Raw genomic sequence first — 9,096 nt, 5'->3', positions numbered from 1 at the left:
ATGTGCCCATCACAGCATGACTCTGAAAGTCATTTATTCTGTGGTTCTCAGTTTGGCCCTGAGATACAGGGATTTTTTTTTTATACATATTACACAGATTTGCATGATTTCCTCAAGGCTTATAAAAACTGCAGCTCTCAGATATGACAAAACACACAGGTATCTTTTAAAATACATCTACATTTCTGGGACGCTAAGCAATGAACAAATATTAGGATTATTTACAAGGATCCACAGTAATAAATGAAGCCAGGAGTTACACTGAACAAAAACAGAAAACACTTTGTGCTCCAAGTCTGTTTTGGCTTGTATGATTTGCAGCAGCCCAAGCACAACTCCTAATTCTGTATCTGAGGTGGGGACTGATATAGCATCAGACAACACAAAAAAGACCCTTTCATACCATTTTAATTTATTTTAATCCTCTTTCTCATTATTTAAAAAAAAAAAAAAAAAAGAAAAAAATTTTAAAAGGATGATATGTAGGAATTACAGCACCAGTGTCTACAAAAGGGTTATTTTTAGCATCCATCAGCTAAACCACCTTTATGGGAAAGGCCCTGGGCTGCCCTCACTCATATGTATGGCCAAAAGAGACTCAAAATGAAACTCAAGAACAACTGTATCTTAAAGGATGTGTGCATTTCTTTTCTTCTCTGTTAATACTATACTGTGTAGAACAGTTTGTCACCCGGTCCCTAGAAAAGCTGCAGTGCTTTCAGGAATTCATGCCAAGGACAAGAAAAAATAAAAAAAGCACATACACGACTACTCTTTAGCAGGCAGGTCAACTTTTTCTCAGCTGGTTAAATTAGGAAAGTGATGAGTCCTCCCTAGGTTACTAAAATCCATAAATCTGACATCTTGACAACACCTTTCTGTTAAATCACAGCAAGAAAAACAAATCCATTTACAAAAAGACCGGATTGATACAAATGGTATTTTCTTTCCAGTTCCAATGGCTATATGGGTATTTTAGGCAACAAGAAGGTGGAATTAATATCCTTTAATACTGCAAGGGACACATTTCAGAATAAGCAGTATTATCCATCTATTCCTCTTATATTAAAACAAAAACGATTAAAAAAACAACAAAACTGGGTCTTATTGTAAGAGACTGAAGGAATCAGGAATATGCAGCTGACACCTCTGCTAGGGGAAGAAACAGTCTACCTTTTTAGCTGGCCTACCAGCATTTTGAGGTTAGGTAAGTGCAGTGAAGGTTAGAAAAGTGTAGTTTCCTTCCACCAACAAAATGCACCATTGTCATAGCGTTGCAGACAATAGATGGCTGTGTGACTACTTACTTTCTATCTGATCTTCTCCAGTTCATGATGTCAGCTCTTTCTCTCAAGTTTACCATATTCACGTTGCTGTAATGGCTTATGACAATACAGTAATCCATGACTACCTGCATAGATGCACATTTATTCCTTCTGTTGACAGAAACTGAATTCATTTTTGAGAATCCACAATATAGCTCCCTACAACTTGATCTAGTGGACAACTGTCAGACTACAGTGAATTGAGTGGTTTTGAGAATCAACCATAGGAAGGAGACATTGTGTGACAAAAGCATCCCAAATTCAAACATCCTTTTTCCAAAGAAAGAAAAGAAAGAAAAAAGAAAAAAAAAAAAGAAAAAAGTCTTGACCCAGAGAGCATTGTCTGACATACAGGTGCCAAAAAATATGTTGTCCGCCTGAGTTCCTAGAGTCAAATTCTGTATTTGAGTGTAATTTTTTAATCATTTGTTTACATTTGTAAGACTGAAAGAAATGGAACTGTAAGGAGAACCTCATTGTTAGAAATCTCATATTTTTGGATTACATGCGAAATCCACTGAAAGGAATGTAATAATGGAAGTTGTGGGGATGGAAAAAAGGAGGAAAATTGGAATACAAAGCTAGGGAACCATTATATGAATTTAAAAGATAGTATAATGGACAGAGGCAGAGCTAGCAGGGCTGACAGCAGGAGTAAGAGGTTTAAACTTTAGTATCATGTGTAGAGAGGAAAAGCCCATCAGCAGCAAAATATTCCAGATGATGGAGGACATAATTTCTGCTATGAATTTTTTAATACATCAGAGAGTGATGAGCTACATGCCAAAACAGCCAGAAAGAAAAACTCACAGAAGTCTAGCCAAAGACACCAGTACATGTCACCAAGACAAAGAGCTGGGCTGCAAAAATCTTACCTTTCATTTTAGACAAATTTAGCTGTTCTTCAAAAATATCCACTAGGACACCTATAGCTTAATTTACTTAATTCACCTCTCCCGCCATCAGTTAAGTCACTGTATTAAAAATTTACTGTTAATACTTTCTATTCTTCGAGAGTGTCTAACTTCCTTATGAATCACTGCAAGCGTGCTACACATTACCTCTACTTCACCTGCATATTTATCTGGGAACAAAAAGGTTAATTAAAAGAAGTAATTTTAACATTTTCCTACACTTCTACTATTGCTTTCAATGGAATTTGGTTTAATATATAGTTTTGGCTATGCATTCTGTCACTCTGAGTACAGGCACACCATTCAACCAAAAATTATCTCCGCTTCTCATTACTAATATTCATTCACTGCCTGCATCCCATGCTGGAACTACCCCTTAAAGCAACGTCAGTTCTCTGTGAAATTAGAAACTGAAGACTGTTTCATTAACCACTTTTTTATTTGATGCCAACAGTGCATGGCTTTCAGACTTAAGTTCATAACCTGTTCATAAGCAGTATTTTTTCAGTTCACTTGCTACCATGGAAAAGAACCAAACCAATTAAGAATGCTAAAATTGCCATTTCATTTTCACTAAGGAAAGAGAGAGATTCTGCTAAACTGACAATAAAGCAAAAATATCTCACTACAGGAATTATCCAATTTGACTAGATAGGTCATTTCATTAACTAAAAAGTAGCAACATCTCTAGTCAGTCTTTCTCACCTATAAATTACCATTTTTATCTCTTCAAATCTTTAATTCACTGTTGCTTTTCTTCCCATTTGCTACCAATTACTGCCTTTGAAACACAACCATCAACCACATCAAAAGCAGTTTTAAATATGGGAGGGGAGTTCATTTTGTAATGAACTGCACTTAGACCATTTTCCCCATTTTTCCCCCACTGCTATATTTTACCACAAATTTGCTTAAACTAGGGTGACAATATGTCACTCATAGCATAACTAGGTGTCATGGGAAACTGTCTGTAGGTCAAGTAAAACTTGTCCAGTGGACTCCTCTCCAAGCACAAAGAACAACAACATGAGAAGCTTTTCACCATGTGGAGAGCAAGGTGAACACAATCCCAAAGGAGCTTGACATATGAAATGGTGCGAAGGGGCAGGGGGGAAGAGACACATGAACAAGGAAAGCACAATGCCTGGAAAGAAACATTAAGAATGAATATACATATCTGTATATATATGTATGCATATTTTGGCAAATGAATATGCGTACATACTTGTATACAAGCTGCTTCCAGGAAGTCTGGATTTATAGGACTGATAACTCCTGCAGACACTGTCCTTGATAGCACTGGGACCCTGGTACCAATAACCAGACATAGGTCACTGCTGTCATCTCTTCAGATCTGTTTCTATCTTGTTAGTTGTCTCAGAGGAAATTAAGATCAGTTACATCAAAGCTGAGAGAAGGGGCTTACCAGTTGAGGTCCCTGTCTATGAAATTCCATGTTCTCAGCAAATCCCCTTCTTTGACTGTCTTCAAAGCTCAGACTGACACCTTTCTATTGAAAGGTTTCATATTTGACTATTTTGTCTGTCCTCCCTTTTCTACTTCTCTTTTTGGCAATTTTTCCCTCATTCTCCTTGTTAAGAAAAGCTGCTCTCACTGAAGCACTGAGTCCTCCTTTTCTGAGGTTTTACTTTTATATCTGTGCGGTGTCCCAGATATAGACAACCAGCACCCTAGACAATCACTGAATAGATAAGGAGCTTCAAACTTTCACTGAGAAAGTTTCTCACTGAAGGTTCCAGCAAAACACAGACATGACAAGACACCCCAGTTACCGTTTAACAACAGTTAGAAAATAAACCAGAAACAAGTCAGAGTCATACAATTACAACATTACTACATCCAGCCTCATACCATCATCAGAGATATCAACCATTGCTCTCAGATTACTGTCAAGGGTTCACTTCTGTTTATGCTCACTGTAGAAAGCAAGTCCGGCAAGTCCATCCACTGGTACTCCGCCCTCTGATTCTGAACAACTTGCTCTAGCAAAACATCCACCAGAGGCCTCGGCTTCCACTTCTTTGGTACAAGCAGCACAATTAAGCCATGAAGAAAAAAGCAGATTTCTCTAGAAAGGTGAGAAAAGTCTTTATTTCCACCCAGAAACTGCTCAGGCAGAGGATCACTACAATTTACCTCTTCATTGCAGCAAATTGGTTCCTGCATATGAGTGAATATAATTTTCAACTTTTCAAAGTACTATAGAAAGAACATGTCACTTACTTGATTTATGCAAGAATTGAGCCAGACAACGGGACTTATTTCCGAAACAACCTCACAGATACCTGGGCCAAAGAGCACGGCATTGAGTGGGTGTATCACACTCCCTATCATGCACCAGCCTCTGGGAAAATCGAACCATACAATGGACTATTAAAAACAACACTGAGAGCAATGGGGGGGGAACATTTAAACACTGGGATACACATTTAGCAAAAGCCACCTGGTTAGTCAACACAAGGAGATCTGCCAATCAAGCTGGCCCTGCCCAGTTGGAACCCTTACGTACCATGGAGGGGAATAGAGTCTCTGTAGTGCACGTAAAAAATATGCTGGGGAAAACAGTCTGGGTTACTGCTGCCTCAGGCAGAGGCAAACCCATTCGTGGGATTGCTTTTGCTCAAGGACCTGTGTGCACTTGGTGGGTGATGCAGGAAGATGGAGGAGTCCGGTGTGTACCCTGAGGGGATTTGATTTTGGGTGAAAACAGTCGATGAACTGAATGGTACGCTGTTAATTGCTATGTAATGTTGTATGGCATCACTACTATGGTTGCTATATGCCATATCAATAGTATCATGGTAGGAATCTCCCAATTTCATGAAAAAATGAACTTTCATTGAACCTAGCAAAGTACAACAGTGATAGAACAAGGACTGACTTCAGCATGGAACAATCCAACACCACACACACCACCTCTCTTTAAAAGGCCAAGACTAGACCTATGCACTGATGATCTACATTCAAATCAAAGGACATTTGGGCATGCAAATTTCCCCGAGTTAACTAATTTGTGCACATGCTTTTTATTTCATGCAATGAAATCACAACCTGTCCCGGAATAGTTAGGTACTCATAAATAGTGCACTCATTGTGCAGCTCCTAGCACGTTACTGAAGTGTCCTGAATATTCCAGTCCCATTCCTAGGTCCTATTCTTCTACTTCTTCCAGAAGTGTCAGCCTGCTGATCAGTTTAATCACTAATACAATAGATCACACATGGGGCACAGTCCATCGTGTAGGAATGAGTTTTAAAAAAATTTTATTTCACCTATCGGGGTCATTTCCTAAGGCTAGAAAGCTGCTCAAGCACTCTCTTGGCAGATCAAAGGTCTATTTACCCTTCAGCAAGGAGTCATTTTTCTCTGTTCTCTAATCTCTTCAATATTATATGATATAACTGATACTATGCAACAGGTTTTGTAGCTCTTGCCATTGGCTCAGTTTTCTTGCAGATACAACGAAATCCAGGAAAACTTTTTTTTCCTGCTTTAGTCTCATAGTCATTTGAATAGAAGATCATATGTATTTCATATGAAATCAAAGGTTTCTGTAATGTTGTCTTATATATGCATACATTAACATCCTTCCTTAACAGTACTAGTATGCTATCTTCAAGTAGGCTACTGTGCCTTGCTAGCAGTGTACCTTTTAATCTGTCAAATTTCCCCATTTGCTTTATTCTTTTAACAGAAGGGGCCTTTTTCCCTAGCTTGAAGTACTTTCTACCAATATCCAAGCAATAATTAAAATTAAAATCTCACAATTAGTAATACAACCTGGCATTTTTTACAGCTTTCTTTTTCTCCATGTATTCAAACATGTCATGACACTGGGTGACCTTTATTAACTGTAGTTTATAACAGATAGAAAAAAATTACTTCTACAAAACTGAAGTCCTTTGTCACATGCCACACAGCCTGCCAAAGGCATAATGAGGAACTAAACACCGAATTCCAGTCTCCAAGATCAGTGCTTAATCCATGGCTAGACTGTAAATGGCCATTTGCCTACCCAAACCATTACAAAAAGCTACATGTATCAGTTTGTTGGAGGAAGCATTAGGAGATTTGAGTTCTTTTCTGGCCTTTGGGGCTAACTTACAATGATCTTCAACAAAAAAAATCACTATATGCCTCGGTTTCTCAGTCTGTAAACTGTGGATATCTACATCCACTCCTATGCATTCACATTTTCACCACAGGACTGAAACTGGTGTTTTCCCTTGGGTTTTTGTATAGTACATCATGTTAGTTTTACATTTCTTTTGAATACAGTGTGAAACTGTTTAATTCACATGGGATGTAACAGGATGAGAGATACTGAGCTGAATTATCTTTTAAATATCATTCAATATTACAAACAGGAGCACCAGGGCGCTGAAAATTATTACATTTAAACAATGTCAATGAAAAATAAGGAGCCAGAGTTTGTCTTCTTGCTTGGATGCAGTACATGACTCAGTGCAATGATACCTGACATTACAGGTCAGATTGAAAACAAATTTGCTGATGGAGCCATAATTTGCAGAAGATTTAAAACAAATTTTAGAACTTCAATTGCGTAAACATTTTAAATCACACTGAAGAAGAAGAAAATTTTTAAGTTGTTAATAAATAACAGCTGACATCCTTCAAATCTAGTAGAAATGTATCTTCTCTACTTCTGTACTTTAACAGAACTTTCAAAATCTACTTCCTCCTCTGAATAAATTAATTTTATTTCATGGTCATGGCAGTTATCAGACATATCATTATATCATTCCCACCTTTACTTCCCTTCGTAGCAGTGAAACAGATTAAATTAGAGAGAATGCTACCTAGATAAAACCTTTTCACATAGGGAACAGGTAAAATACCAACTTTTCCTGCTGTTACCAGACTTGCACTAAAGAACTTATAATGCATGCCACTTAAGTGGCATATTCCTTCCCTGCTTTTAAGTGGAACAGTTCGTTCCAAGTGTGAAAGGACTGCGCACGCAGTTCCACTTGTTCTGTTGCCAGTTCTGTCACTGCCTGTGCAAGTTATGTGACTTTGTCCTTAATATTGAGTCTTCCTTGCCCTTGTTTGCAGATCCATGCTAGCAATGTACAGCAAGCCTATATAGATTACACCTGATTTCCATAATATGGATATAATATAAATTGTCATTCATGTCTATATTTTTATACAATTTTTTCTAAGTACAAAAGAAATTCAGTGTATTACTTAAAAAGAGAAAACTGATATTTTAATGTTCTGTTCAGTGATAAAGCTGATATAAATATGGCATGGGAAAGCTTAAGTTTGGGGCTTTTGGTCCAGCTCTGAAGCCAATTAAATCAATTTTTTTTTGTTGTTAAATAATGTCTTCTGTGTGATATCAGAAGGCTCAGTGTCACACTGTAATTTGGTTTCTGTTTGCTTCCTTTATTTTACAGTATTTTATACACACTATTCAGAGATAACTTGTTTAATTTCCCACTTGTTGTCAATTTCTGTTTGGTACATTCATAAAAAGCAGTGTCACTCTGGGGGAGGGGAACTCACACACAAAACCCACAGAGTTCTTACCCTGTGTTTTTTTGTTTGCTAAGGTCTTGGAATCTTTGCTTAGGACTCTGAACTGATCCCTTGTCATCAGTCCTAAAACTAGAAACATTTTTCTATAAACAGATTGAAATGTTATGTCTTTGTTTTATAGATATCTACTCCTTTGATTTAATAGTACTACAGTCAAGAAGAAATATTTTGGGTAGAATATTTTAGTCTGTATTGCTATATTTTTTTGACTCATCATACTGTTTATGAAAATTTAGTCTGCTCTGTGATTTAGCACCCAGACCAACACCTTCTATACTTCTCATTTGTTGAAAAGTACTATGATTTTGCATTTTACAGTAGAATCACTGTCTCTTTCAAAAGCTCTCTCGAACTTTCTGAATTTTCTTAAGCATCACGGAAAGAATGAAAACTAAGCTCTGACATCCATCTTACTGAAAAGCCTAGCCTAAGTTGCTTTTCAGTAGAACCATAGAGATTTTCTGCCAGCCAAGCAGCAAAAGTGTATTATTCTGAGTGTATTTGTATCCATTTCCAAAAAGCAGCTTGCAAATATATCCAAGTGCAATAAATTTCTTGCGCTCCAATGTATTTATGGAAGGGGGTAATCAGCACTCACTTTTAAACAAGCTCTTTTTAATTTCATGTCTTCCCCAATTTCATTCCAGCCTGTGCCAAAGAGGGAGCTACCCTAAACAGCATCATTTTGTCACACCACAGCTGCCAGCGACTCAGTGGTATAAAAACTTGCTGTTGGGGCAGGGGGCAGGGGAGGAATAGTACACATACACGCTTTTTTTTAGTCTGTATTTTAAAATACCACAGGGAATGCATTAAAATTACAGAAATTAAAAAAAAAAAAGACTAGCTACAGTAGCTCCTTCTCCCATCACACTCCTTTTCTCTCAATGCCCTACAATCATAAAATAACGCTTTGCCTTCCTCACATGGGCAGAACAGAGTTCACTAGAAACAGCTGGAGATCAACAGCAACTGAAGCCAGTCACCCACTTGAAATCCTCTCCCTCTACTTTTCATGTTTTGACCAACTTTGTAGCAGAAGAACCCTGCCCTCCGCAGGTGGAGAGCTCTTGAGGCACAGCAAAATGCAATAGCTCGGCTACACACAATAACCACCTAACATACAGAAGAGAGCTCTGTATCAGTGGTTCTTCCTATGAATTCAGAAAAGGCGTGTATAAAAAGGCAACTGCAAAAGTCTCTGGGGGTGGGGGGGTGGGGGAGTGGGGGAAGAGTTGCGGCTTCTTCAGGAAATTATGAGCTGTGATACA

Source organism: Phalacrocorax aristotelis, chromosome 6 (genome assembly GCF_949628215.1).
Source record: "Phalacrocorax aristotelis chromosome 6, bGulAri2.1, whole genome shotgun sequence".
Classification (NCBI taxonomy): domain Eukaryota; kingdom Metazoa; phylum Chordata; class Aves; order Suliformes; family Phalacrocoracidae; genus Phalacrocorax; species Phalacrocorax aristotelis.
This window is presented reverse-complemented; position numbering follows the sequence as displayed.